This window comes from Eubalaena glacialis, chromosome X (genome assembly GCF_028564815.1).
Source record: "Eubalaena glacialis isolate mEubGla1 chromosome X, mEubGla1.1.hap2.+ XY, whole genome shotgun sequence".
NCBI lineage: Eukaryota > Metazoa > Chordata > Mammalia > Artiodactyla > Balaenidae > Eubalaena > Eubalaena glacialis.
This window is the reverse complement of record NC_083736.1, coordinates 38240328-38254818: the sequence shown is the minus strand read 5'-3', so window position 1 is coordinate 38254818 and position 14491 is coordinate 38240328. Positions and strand designations below refer to the sequence as shown.

At 42.0% G+C, this 14491-nt stretch overlaps 1 pseudogene; it reads left to right on the top strand.

The window, feature by feature from the left end:
• The first annotated feature begins 308 nt into the window (after positions 1 to 308).
• On the top strand, positions 309 to 637 carry LOC133082539 (signal recognition particle 14 kDa protein-like; annotated as a pseudogene).
• Positions 638 to 14491: the final 13854 nt, after the last annotated feature.

Here is a 14491-nt window from a genome sequence, read left to right as displayed (position 1 = left end):
TGGGAAAACTGGACAGCTACATGTAAAAAAATGAAATTAGATCATTCTTTAACACCATATATAAAAATAAGCTCAAAATGGATTAAAGACCTAAATGTGAGACCGGACACTATAAAACTCCTAGAGGAAAACATAGGCAGAACACTCTCTGACATAAAACACAGCAATATCTTTTTCAATCCACCTCCCAGAATAATGGAAATGGAAACAAAAATAAACAAATGGGACCTAATTAAACTCAAAAGTTTTTGCACAGCAAAGGAAACCATAAGGGCTTATGCTGATGGAGCGGAGCCAGCAGTGCCAGGATGGTGCTGCTGGAGAGTGAGCAGTTCCTGACAGAGCTGACCAGGCTCCTCCAGAAGTGCTGGTTGTCGGGCAGCGTGTTCATCACCCTGAAGAAGTATGATGGTCGAACTAAACCCATTCCAAGGAAGGGTTCTGCGGAGGGCTTTGAGCCCTCAGATAACAAGTGTCTGTTAAGAGCTACTGATGGGAAAAAGAAGATCAGCACTGTGGTGAGCTCCAAAGAAGTAAGTTTCAGATGGCTTATTCAAACCTATTGAGAGCTAACATGGACGGGCTGAAGAAGAGGGACAAAAAGAGCAAGAGTAAGAAGAGCAAAGCAGGGCAGTGAAGGGCACCAGATTTCCCGCTTTCACCAGCTAACCACTGAATTGCTACTTTTCCTTTGGTTTTTACTTTTGGCCACAAAGCTGGGTTTCTGATTCCCCTACAATAACTGTTTTCATGTGAGATTAGGGTCATTTTTGGATGGAAGAAGGGCTGTAGTGTTTACAGGGTAGTTACAAGAAGCCAGTTTATTTTAGATCTGGCTAAGTGGTCTGTGTTGTATGTTTGTATGTTTCTGGATAATAGTTTACGGTCTCTGTAGCCGTCTGTGAAGAGCACTGTATCATTAAACCTGTATTTGTCAGCACTGACCATCTTTTATTCCTTTTCCCACCCCATAAAAAGTTTCTGGCAATAGCTCCTCATTCTGGAACGATGTGATTATGAATAGGCTTTAGGCCCTGTCTTATGGGTTACTGGAATTGAAACCTGACAATTTTATAAAAAGTTGTGTTATTTCGTGGGTATTTTTCCCAACTTATGCTGTATAATTTTATCATCATAGTTCCTTTAGCAAATTTGAATGAGTTCTCATAGCCAAATGAGAGTTTGCTTAACCAAACTAAGGATAAGCCTATTACAAAATCATCAAGAATAAAGATTCCAAGTTAAAAAAGAAAAAAAAAAGGAAAACATAAACAAAACGAAAAGACAACCTACAGATTGGGAGAAAATATTTGCAAATGATGTGACCAACAAGGGATTCTCCAAAATTTACAAACAGCTCATGAGGCTTAATATCATCAAAACAAACAACCCAATCAAAAAATGGGCAGAAGACCTAAATAGACGTTTCTCCAAAGAAGATATACAGATGGCCAAGAGGCACATGAAAAGATGTTCAACATCACTAATTATTAGAGAAATGAAAATCAAAACTACAATGAGGTATCACCTCACATCAGTCAAAATGGCTATCATCAAAAAATCCACAAACAATAAATGCTGGATAGGGTGTGGAGAGAAGGGAACCCTCCTACACTGTTGGAAATGTAAATTGGTATAGCCACTATGGAGAACAGTATGGAGGTTCCTTAAAAAACTAAAAATAGAGCTACCATATGACCCTGCAATCCCACTCCTGGGCATATATCCAGAGAAAAACATGGTCCGAAAGGATACATGCACCATAATGTTCATTGCAGCACTGTTTACAATAGCCAAGACATGGAAGCAACCTAAATGTCCACAGACAGATGAATGGATAATGAAGATGTGATACATATATACAAAGGAATATTACTCAGGCATTAAAAAGAATGAAATAATGCCATTTGCAGCAACATGGATGGACCTAGAGATTGTCATACTGAGTAAAGTAAGTCAGACAGAGAAAGAGAAATATCATGTGATATCCCTTATGTGTGGAATCTAAAAAGAAATGATACAAATGAACTTACTTACAAAACAGAAACAGACTCACAGACTTAGAGAACGAACTTATGGTTACTGGGGGGAAGGCTGGGGTGAAGGGATAGTTAGGGAGTTTGGGATCAACATGTACACACTGCTATATTTAAAATGGATAACCAACAGGACCTACTGTATAGCACAGGGAACTCTGCTCAATGTTATGTGGCAGCCTGGATGGGAGGGGAGTTTGGGGGAGAATGGATACATGTATATGTATGGCTGAGTAGCTTTGCTGTGCACCTGAAACTATCATAATATTGTTAAGCGGCTATACTCCAATATAAAATAAAAAGTTAAAAAGAAACAGACTCACAGACATGGAAAACAAACTTATGGATACCAAACGGGAAGGCCAGGGCGGTGGGGTGGATAAATTAGGAGTTTGGGATTAGCAGACACACACTACTATATATAAAATAGATAAACAACAAGGTCCTACTGTATAGCACAGGGAACTATATTCAATATCCTGTAATAAACTATAATGGAAAAGAATCTGAAAAAGAATATATATATGTGTGCGTGTGTGTAACTGAATCACTTTGCTGTACACCTGAAACACTGTAAACCAACTATACTTCAGTAAGTCACTTACCCACTCTTAGCCTCAGTGAGTTTGCAAAAGTATTTTGCTTGTGGCCTCAGTAGTTAAGTCAGGTTGGAAAAAAAGGGCCAAGCACCGGTTTCTGTCCCAAACGCCAGCACAGAGTTGTGCCACTATTACTCCAAATACTTAACAAGTTAAGGATAGCTCCAGGGAATTAAACGTAGGAGAAAAAATTGAAAACTCATGGTATGACTCAATTTATTTAATGCACAGAACAGGGGAAACTAATCTATAGTGTTAGAATTCAAGACAATAGCTACCCTTCTGGGGAGTAGTAGCCTGAAGGAGGACTTTGGGGAGTGCTGGTCCCATTCTTTTTTTTTTTTTTTCTTTTTGCCACGCTGTGCAGCATGCGGGAATCTTAGTTCCCCGACCAGGCATCAAACTCATGCCCCCTGCAATGGAAGTGCAGTCTTAACCACTGGATCACCAGGGAAGTCCCCCATTCTGTTTCTTGATCTGGATACAAAATATACAGATGGGTTCACTTTGTAAAATTTCAGTGAGCTGTACACTTAGGATTTGTGCCCTCTTCTGAATGTGTGTCATACTTTTCTTTTTAATAAATTTATTTATTTATTTATTTTTGGCCGCTTTGGGTTTTTGTTGCTGCATGCGGGCTTTCTCTAGTTGCGGCGAGCGGGGCCTACTCTTCATTGCGGTGCGCGGGCTTCTCATTGCAGTGGCTTCTCTTGTTGCAGAGCACAGGCTCTAGGCGCACGGGCTTCAGTAGTTATGGCAGGCTCAATAGTTGTGGCTCGTGGGCTCTAGAGCACTGGCTCAGTAGTTGTGGCACACAGGCTTAGCTGCTCCGTCGCATGTGGGATCTTCTCAGACCAGGGATCGAACCCACGTCCCCTGCATTGGCAGGCAGATTCTTAACCACTGCACCACCAAGGAAGTCCCTGTCATACTTTAACTTACAAAAAATTTTAAAGATTTTGCACAGCAAAGGAAACCATCAACAAAACGAAAAGACAGCCTACTGAATGGGAGAAAATATTTGCAAATGACATGACCGATAAGGGCTTTATATTCAAAATATATAATCAGGGACTTCCCTGGTGGTCCAGTGGTTAAGACTCCGCGCTCCCAATGCAGGGGGCCTGGGTTCAATCCCTGGTCAGGGAACTAGATCCTGCATGCCGCAACTAAGAGCCCACATGCCGTGACTAAAGATTCCGCATGCTGCAACAAAGATCTTGCACACGGCAACAAAGATCCCACGTGCAGCAACTAAGACCCAGTGAAGCCAAATAAATAAACAAACAAAACAAACAAATAAACAAACAAACAAACTCATACAACTCAACATCAAAAAACAAACAACCTGATTAAAAAATGGGCAGAACACCTGAAGAGACATTTTTCCAAAGAGGACATTCAGATTGCCAACAGACACATGAAAAGATGCTCAACATTGTTAATCATCAGAGAAATGCAAATTAAAACCACAATGAGATATCACCTCACACCTGTCAGAATGGCTATCATCAAAAAGACCACAAATAACAAATGGTGGCAAGGATGTGGAAAAAAGGGCGTCCTCCTACACTGTTTGTGGGAATGTACATTGGTGCAGCCACTGCGGAAAACAGTATGGAGGTTCCTTAAAAAACTAAAAATAGAGCTACCGTATGACCCAGCAACTCCACTCCTGGGTATATGTCCAAAAAAAAAAAAACCAACAACAACAACAACAAAAACCCCCACTAATTCAAAAAGATACATGCACATCAATGTTCATAGCAGCATTATTTACAATTGCCAAGATATGGAAGCAACCTAAGTGTCCATCAACAGAAGAATGGATAAAGATATAGAGAGAATGAGGTGGGGGGGGTGGGAATGGAATACTACTCAGCTATAACAAAGAATGAAATTTTGCCATTTGCAACAACATGGATGGCCTTGGAGGGCATTATGCTAAGTGAAATAAGACAGACAGAGAAAGACAAATACTCTATGATATCAGTTATATGTGGAATCTAAAAAATACAACAAACTACTGAATATAACAAAAAAAGAAACAGACTCACAGATATAGAGAACAAACTAGTGGTTACCAGTTGGGAGAGGGAAGGGTGGAGGGACAAGATAGGGGTAGGGAACTAAAAGGTACAAACTACTATGTACAAAAAAAGCTACAAGGATGTATTGTACAAAACAGGGAATATAGCCAGTGTTTTGTAGTAACTATAAATGGAATATAACCTTTAAAAATTGCGAATAACTATGCTGTACACCATCAACTGGCATCATACTGTATATCAACTATACTTCAACTAAAAAAATGAAAAAAATTTAAACCTCAGAATCAGTGCAAAGCCAACATCACATGGAGCACAACTCTCAATATGAGTCCAGTCAACTTACAGAAACATGAGAGGTAATAAGATGATGGTTGTTTAAGCCAGTGACTTTTGGAATGGTTTATCATGAAGCAACAGATAATAAAAACAGATGATGAATAAGAATGTTACTGATTTCAGGGCTTCCCTGGTGGCGCAGTGGTTGAGAATCCACCTGCCAATGCAGGAGACACGGGTTCGATCCCTGGTCCGGGAAGATCCCACATGCCGCGGAGCAACTAAGCCTGTGTGCCACAACTACTGAGCCTGCGCTCTAGAGCCCGCAAGTCACAACTACTGAGCCTGCGTGCCACAACTACTGAAGCCCACACATCTAGAGCTCGTGCTCTGCAACAAGAGAAGCCACCGCCATGAGAAGCCCAAGCACCGCAACGAAGAGTAGCCCCCGCTCGCCGCAACTAGAGAAAGCCTGTGCACAGCAACAAAGACCCAACACAGCCAAAAATAAATAAATAAAATCAATAAATTTATTTTAAAAAAAAAGAATGTTACTGATTTCTGTAAGCTGATTTTTTTATCTGCCCACCTTGCTGAACTTTCTTATTACTTTCAGTAATTTATCAGTTTATTTGCTCAAATTTTTCTGTATTGTCTTCAAATAATAAATTTGCCTCATCCTTTCCAAGATTTAATATGTCTCATTTATTTTTCTTGTCTTGTTGTATTGGCAAAGGACCACCAGCCTAATATTTATCACCAATGATAGTAGCCACTCTTACCTTTTCCTGACTTTAATAAGAAATACTTTTTTTTAAAGATTTTTTTTTGATGTGGTCCATTTTTTAAAGTCTTTATTGAATTTGTTACAATATTGCTTCTGTTTTATGTTTTGGTTTTTTGGCTGCAAGGCATGTGGGATCTTAGCTCCCCAACCAGGGATCACATCCACACCCCCTGCATTGGAAGGAGAAGTCTTAACCACTGGACTACCAGGGAAGTCCCTCTTTTTTTTTTAAATTTTATTTATTTTTGGCTGCATTGGGTCTTTGTTGGCGCGTGCGGGCTTTCTCTAGCTATGGCAAGCGGGAGCTACTCTTTGTGGCGGTGCAAAGGCTTCTCATTGCAGTGGCTTCTCTTGTTGTGGAGCATGGGCTCTAGGCACACGGGCTTCAGTAGTTGCAGCATGTGGGCCCTAGAGCATGTGGGCTTCAGTAGTTGCGGCGTGTGGGCTCAGTAATTGCGGCACGTGGGCTCTAGGGCACGCGGGCTTCAGCAGTTTTGGCGCACGGGCTCAGTAGTTGTGGCTTGTGGGCTCTAGAGTGCAGGCTCAGTAGCTGTGGCGCACAAGCTTAGTTGCTCCTCAGCACGTGGGATCTTCCCGGACCAGTGATCGAACCCATGTCCCCTGCATTGGCAGGCGGATTCTTAACCACTGTGCCACCAGGGAAGTCCTAATGACAAATATTCTTAATGTTTCACTATTAGCATGACATTTGCTATGGCTGTCTAGTAGAAATCCTGTATGAAGCTTCTAGTTTCCTTCAGTAGAAGTTTATCATACTTTCACCTTCTAAGCCTCTCTCCAATGTGCCTCCTCATCTCCACTGCCAGTCTTTGGTCCTCTGATCTTCAGGGGATTCTTTTGAATGGAGGACAATGTGTTTCTTAACTGTACTACAATGATCATTTAGTATTGTCTTACTCCCCTTCCTATGTGGGGGCATTCCAAGATGGGGGAGAGGCCAAACCCTGATTCTCACTTGGGACGCCTTCATCCTTTCTTACAGAGCCCACTGAAATGGCACCCTGGGAACTTCCCTGGTGGTCCAGTGGTAAAGAATCCGCCTTACAATGCAGGGGACGTGGGTTCGATCCCTGGTCAGGGAACTAAGATCCCACATGCCGCAGGGCAACTAAGCCCACGCACCACAACTACTGAGCTTGCGCGCCTCAACTAGAGCCCACGTGCTGCAAACTACAGAGCCCACGTGCCACAAACTACAGAGCCCACTCACTCTAGAACCTGTGCACCACAACTACAGAGCCCACGTGCCCTGGAGCCTGCGTGCCACAACTAGAGAAGAGAAAACCCGCACACCACAACTAGAAAGAAGCCCGCGCACCACAACGAAAGATCCCACATGCCTCAGCGAAGATCCCACATGCCACAACTAAGACCCAACGCAGCCAAAAATAAATTAAATAAATAAATAAATAAATAATAAATCTTAAAAAAAAAAAAAAGAAAAGAAATGGCACCCTGTTTCCCTGCCTCTAGCCTCACCTCATCTCACTTCCTGACTCATCAAAATAATGTTTCTAAATCACAACACTCCCTGCTTCTCTTTGGCTTAAAAGCCTGTAAGTGCCATCAACTGATGAATTGATAAAGAAAATAGGGTTGATCCATACAATGGTACATGATTCAACCATAAAAAGGAACAAAGTTCTGACACCTGCTACAACATGGATGAACCTTGAAAGCATTATGCTAAGTGAAAGAAGCCAGACAGAAAAGGTCACATCCAGAACAGGCAAATCTATAGAGACAGAAAAATAGATTAGTGGTTTCCAAGGGCCAGGGGAAATGGGGAATGACTGCTAATGGATATAGGGTTTCTTTTGGAGGTGATAAAAATGTTCTAAATTGATCATGGTGATGGTTATACAACCCTGTGAATATACTAAAAAAACCACTGAATGGTTAAATGGAAGAATTGTATGTCATATGAATTATATCTCATTGAAGCCATAGATAGATAGATAGATAGATAGATAGACAGAGAGACAGACAGATAAGAGCAAGCTTCTGGGGCATCCTCTAATACTGCCAGGAAAAAGTCTTATTGTTTGAGAGAATAGGCCCTGGGATCAAACAGATTTAATTCAAATCTCAGCCCTACTGAGTCCTTGTGTAGTCTTTGTCAATGTGCCTAAACTCTCTTGAGTCTCAGTTTACTCATCTGTAAAATGGGGATAATATAATATCTACACCTACCTCACAACATGGTTGCGAAAATTCAACCGATGTCCATAAAGTACTTAGCACAGTACCATGGGCATAGTAGGTGCTTGCTAAATGTTTCCAATCTTCTTTTGCCTCCTCCCCAGCCTTATTTCCCATCATTCCCCCACCACACACCAGTAGCCCCAGCCACTTTGCCATTGCCTGCACTGGGCCATGTTCTTCCAAGTTTCTGTGGCTTTGCTGGTGCTGTTCCCTCAGCTGGGAATGCCCTTCCCCTTCTCCAGCTGGGGACCCCTGCTCACTTCAGAACCTAGCTCAAGAACCATTTCCTCTGTACAGGCTTCTCCGACATCTGCCCTGTGCTGAATTCATGCTTTCGTGAATTCATGAAGTCAGTCTCCCTGAACTGCCACACTTGGTGTACACATCCACCTCCTATACTAGGCCACTGTGCCTTACTTTTCACCCTCAGCAGCAACCTAGCTCAGTGCTCAGCACAGAATAAGCACTTCGTAAATGGGAACTGGTTGAAGAGTGAACGAAGGTATCTGACATTGACAGGAGCCATTTCCTTCCCTCCACGGCCCTGGATTTGGCCATGGCTTTGAGCTTGACCTTTCCTTTGAAAAGCACTGTACAGTGGGCAGCTAATTTCTGAACTGGAATTTGGAAATGTTTCAAAGAGGTTGAGGACAGGGCCATCCCAAGGCCCTGAGGCAACACCCCCAGGCCTCCTGCTCCCCCAGACCTCTCTGACCTTCACTTCTGGCCCCAGCTGCAGGCTATTCTGCCCTCCTTTGGGGGGACCCTGGGGCCAGGTTTTCCCTCCCCTCTCCAGCCCCTTGCCTACTGCTGCCCCTCAACACCTCAGCCCAGGCTAGGCACCCTCTCGATGTCCAAGGTAACAATTGCCTGGATATAAACGGATGTTTGGGACTGGCCTGAAATGCTGAAACATTGCAAACCACCTACTGGAGTGTGTTCACACAGGTGTGAACTACCCCAGGGGACGTCAAGCCTTTAAAAATGTTCTGTTGTTTAGTTTCTTTCTTTTTTTTAAATTAAGTTTATTTTGAAAAAATTTCAAACCCACAAGAAAATTATGAGAATATTACCATGAGTCTTATATAAACCCTTCTCCTAGATTCACTTACTTGTAACATTTTGCCATATTTTCTCTATGTACACACACATATATATAGATATATATAGATAGATAGATATAAAACATATGCACTATTATTCTCAGTGTGATTTGTTTTTGCTGAACCAGTTGGTAATAAACTACCCACATCCCGATATTTCACTCCTAAACACCTCTGCATATGTGTCCTAAGAACAAGGACATTCTCTCACATAACCTCCATGCGATGATCAAATTCAGAAAATTTAACTTAACACGACCCTCTTATCCATAGTCCATTTTCAAATTTCACCACCTGCCCCAATACTGTCTCATACAGCAAGGCTCCTGCCAATCCAGCATCAGACATTCCTCAGAACCCTTTAATCTGGAACAGCCCCTCACCCTTTCACAACTGATATTTTATAAGGATCAGTCTTATTAGGTCTTTATTGCACGTTCCCTTGGGCAAAGGCAGAATCAGCTATGACCTGTGACCCCACTGAAGAGCCCCTCCTGTCATTATAGAAATTTGCCAGGTCGGCCTTAAGAAAACTTGCCCAGCTTTTGTGCCACATGTGGGTGGTGACAGGAGCAGGTAGGAGGGAAAGCCACATTTGTTGTGCAGCACCTAATGTGTGCCAGGCCTGGTTTTGGCGTGTAGTCCACAAAACCACCCTGGAGGAAGGTATCATTATGCCCACTTTATAGATGCAGAAACTGAGGCCTGAAGAGATTAAGTAGTTTTTTTCAAGGTCACTTGATTTCTCATATGTGGATCCTTCATCCAGATGTTGAGCCACCGAGTTCTAGAGAGAAGAAAGGCCAACTCCCATCCCCTGTGTGTTTGCAGAAACTGCTTGGTGGCCTCTAGATGGGACTGGAGGGGGCGGGAGGAATGGGAGAAGTTGTGGCCAAGAGAGCAGTCCTTCCCTGCAGAGACTGGGGGAGCGGGGCAGGCTGAAAGCAGGCAGGCAGCAGGAGGTACCACCTCAGGGCAGGGGGCAGAGAGACTGAAGGGTGGGCAAAGACCCTAACCCTTTGCCTTGGACCCACTCTTGTCCAGCCCAGGCAAGCCCCTTAGGGCCTGGGACCTGGCTGGATGGAGTCAGCACAGCCCAAAACCCACCCAGAGTTTGCTAAGGTTCTTTCACTAAAACTCTTTCTAAATAGTTGTTGGGCTGCACCCCACAGATCTACAATCCCTGTACTTGCCCATCCTTGAGACCGAAGCAAGAGCCCAAAGTCAGCAACAGAGACATCAATGGTTTTGAGATAGGAGGGAAAGGGGCAGGACACAACCACTAGATAAATGAAGAAGGGGCGCAGCTGTTGGGATGCGATAACGACCTGCTGGAACCAGCTGAAACCAGGGTGGCTTTGAGAAGAGTCCGGTCATTGACCTTTAGCTCATTATACCTTCATTGTAATACTCAAAATCACTCCCCTCACGTCATGACAGTTCCAAGGTGGGCCATACAAGGCCAAAAAGTGGGCAGTGGCCCAAGTCCTGGGAAGTCCCCACTCTTCCTCAAAATAGCAAGAATATTCCTTCCACTTGTTAGCATGTGAAATTACTCAGCCCATAAAAACCAACAGCCCCATGCCCTGGGGCCACTCTGACTTTCTTATTTGTTTATTTTTATTATTGAAGTACAGTTGGTATACAATGTTGTGTTAGTCTCAGGTGTATAGCAAAGTGATTAGTTATACATATATTTATATATTCTTTTTCATATTCTTTTCCATTATGGTTTATTATAGGACATTGAATATAGTTCTCTGTGTTATACAGTAGGACTTTTTGTTGTTTATCTAGTTTGCATCTGCTAATCCCAAACTCCTAATTTATCCCTTCCCACCCTCTTCCCTTTGGTCACCATAAGTTTGTTTTCTATGAGTGCTTCTGTTTTGTAAATAAGTTCATTTGTGTCATATTTTAGATTCCACATATAAGTGATATCATATATTTGTCTTTCTCTTTGACTTACTTCACTTAGTATGATAATCTCTAGGTCCATCCATGTTTCTGTCAATGGCATTATTCCATTCTTTTTTATGGCTGAATAATACTCCTTTGTATATATTATATATTCCACAACTTCTTTATCCATTCATCTGTCAATGGACATTTAGGTTGCTTCCATGTCTTGGCTATTGTAAATAGTGCTGCTATGAACGTTGGGGTGCATGTATCTTTTTGAATTACAGTTTTGTCTGGATATATACCCAGGAGTGGGATTGCTGAATCATATGGCAACTCTATTTTTAGTATTTTAAGGAACCTCCATATTGTTTTCCATAGCGGCTGTACCAATTTACATTCCCACTAACAGTATAGGAGGGTTCCCTTTTCTCCACATCCTCTCCAGTGTTTATTATTTGTAGACTTTTTGATGATGGCCATTCTGACTGATGTGAGATAATACCTCATTGTAGTTTTGATTTGCATTTCTCTAATAATTAGCAATGTTGAGCATCTTTTCATGTGCCTGTTGGCCACCTGTATGTCTTCTTTGGAGAAATGTCTATTTAGGTCTTCTGCCCGTTTTTTGATTGGGTTGTTTGTTTTTTTGTTATTGAGTTGCATGAGCTGTTTGCATATTTTGGAAATTAAGCCCTTGTCGGTTGCCTCGTTTGCAAATATTTTCTCCCATTCCATAGGTTGTCTTTTCATTTTGTTGATGGTTTCCTTTGCTATGCAAAAGCTTATAAGTTTGATTAGGTCCCATTTGTTTATTTTTGCTTTCATTTCTATTGCCTTGGGAAACTGACCTAAGAAAGCATTGGTATGATTTATGGCAGAGAATGTTTTGCCTATGTTCTCTTCTAGGAGTTTTATGGTGTCATGTCTTATATTTAAGTCTTTAAGCCATTTTGAGTTTATTTTTGTATACGGTGTGAGGGAGTGTTCTAACTTCATTGAGTTACATGTGGCTGTCCAGCTTTCCCAGCACCACTTGCTGAAGAGACTGTCTTTTCTCCATTGTATATTCTTGCCTCCTTTGTCTAAGATTAATTGACCATAGGTGTGTGGGTTTATTTCTGGGCTCTCTATTCTGTTCCATTGATCCATATACCACACTGTTTTGATTACTGTAGCTTTGTACTATTGTCTGAAGTCTGGGAGGGTTATGCCTCCAGCTTTTTCCTTTTTCCTCAAGATTGCTTTGGCAATTCTGGGTCTTTTATGGTTCCATATAAATTTTAGGATTATTTGTTCTAGTTCTGTGAAAAATGTCATGGGTAATTTGATACAGATCACATTAAATCTGTAGATTGCTTTGGGTATTATGGCCATTTTAACAATATTAATTCTTCCAATCCAAGAGCATGGGATATCTTTCCATTTCTTTGAATCATCTTCAGTTTCCTTTATCAATGTTTTATACTTCTCAGTGTATAAGTCTTTCACCTCCTTGGTCAGGTTTATTCCTAAATATTTTATTTTTTGATGCAATTTTTAAATGATTTTTTTTTTACTTTCCCTTTCTGAGATTTCATTTTTAGTGTATAGAAATGCAACAAATTTCTGTATGTTAATCTTGTATCCTGCTACCTTGCTGAATTTATCAGTTCTAGTAGTTTGTATGTAGAGTCTTTAGGGTTTTCTCTATATAGTATCATGTCATCTGCATATAATGACAATTTTATCTCTTCCCTTCCAATTTGGATACCTTTTATTTCTTTTTCTTGTCTGATTGCTATGTCTAGGACTTCCAATACTATGTTGAATAGAAGTGGTGATAGTGGGCATCCTTGTCTTGTTCCAGATTTTAGTGGGAAGGCTCTCAGCTTTTCACCATTGAGTATTATGTTGGCTGTGGGTTTGTCATAAATAGCTTTTATTATGTTGAGATATGTTCCCTCTACACCCACTTTTGTAAGGGTTTTTATCATGAATGGATGTTGAATTTTATTAAATGCTTTTTCTGCATCTGTTGAAATGATCACATGGCTTTTGTCTTTCCTTTTGTTGATATGGTGTATCACATTGATTGATTTGCATATGTTGAACATCCTTGTGACCCTGGGATGAATACAACTTGATCGTGGTGTATGATCTTTTTTATGTGTTGTTGTATTCAGCTTGCTAATATTTTGTTGAGAATTTTTGCATCTACATTCATCATTCTTCCTGTGGAGTATGTATTTCTCTAAATAAACTCACTTTCACTTTTTCTTTGGCTTGCTCTTGAATTCTTTCCTGCACGAAGCCCAGGACCCTCACTTGGGCATAATCTTGATCTGCCTATCAGGCTACAGCTCCCTTCCTCCACTGAAGGTGGCTGGGGCTCATCCTGAGCCATGAAGACCAAGTAGCTCCTTAGGTGGTGGCTGACACTACCCACAGGATCTGGCAGAGACTAGCTCTCTGGCCGTGAAGGAGCCCACCGAGCTTGAGGCTTTTTTCTGCTAGCTCTCTCTCCTCCTTTCCCACCTTCTGGTTACATCACTCTATCTCTTTGGACTTGAGAAGATCCACAAGACAACCACCCGGACTTCCAAATTAAGACCACAGCAAATAATTGGTGACTTGATTGGGTGAGTTTCCCCCTTCATGGCTCCTTGAGCCCAATTCCCCCTCCCTACTCATTCCCAGTCTCAGTCCAATTCTGGGACCCGGAACTACATCAGGGGCCCAAATAGGAGTACTATAAGAATCCTCTGCTACCTTTGTGGCTTGGCCCTCCCTGAGTGCTTCTTGGGGCTCACGGCCTCATTGCGCCCCTGAGCAGAGGTCATTGGCAGGCACTTCTCACGTGGGAGTTGCAGACTTATATTCCCTAGCCTGGTTTGGATTTGCAAAATCTGTCACCCTGGATTTTCCCCTCCTCCTACTCCTCTCAACCCCTCCTAACTTCTTAGACTGTCTACTGGTCCTTGAGCACCCTTGATGATTTTGCCAACAGCTCAGGTGTTGCCTCTGTTCCATGGGAGTACAGAGGTATCCCTCTTTAGCCTCCCCTCAGGTCAAGACCTACTATTACCCTGAGTCCCCAGCTGATTTTCGCCTGTTGGATGTTTGATCCGACATTGTTATGCTAATCATCATAAGGGTCACATCCTGAAGAGAACTTTTTCCTTGTATTACTATCATCATATCACCTTGTGGTGCTCCAGCCCTACCCTTCAACTCTATCTGCTTCTTTTCTTCTAGGGAATTCCCTGGTGGTCCAGTGGTTAAGACTTGAGCTTTCACTGCCATGGACCCGGTTTCGATCCCTGTTTGGGGAACCAAGATCCCACAAGCTATGTGGCCAAAAAATTAAAATAAAATTAAAAATAAAAGTATGCTTCTTTTCTTCTTTCACAGGATGATAAAGATTATTCATTTAACAGATTCAGGGCCTAGGTCTCCCTCCCTCTCTGAAGGGTTTAGGCCTTAGCACTCAGGTTGCTTTTCCTCCTGCTGGCTCTTATTCCTCTCCTTA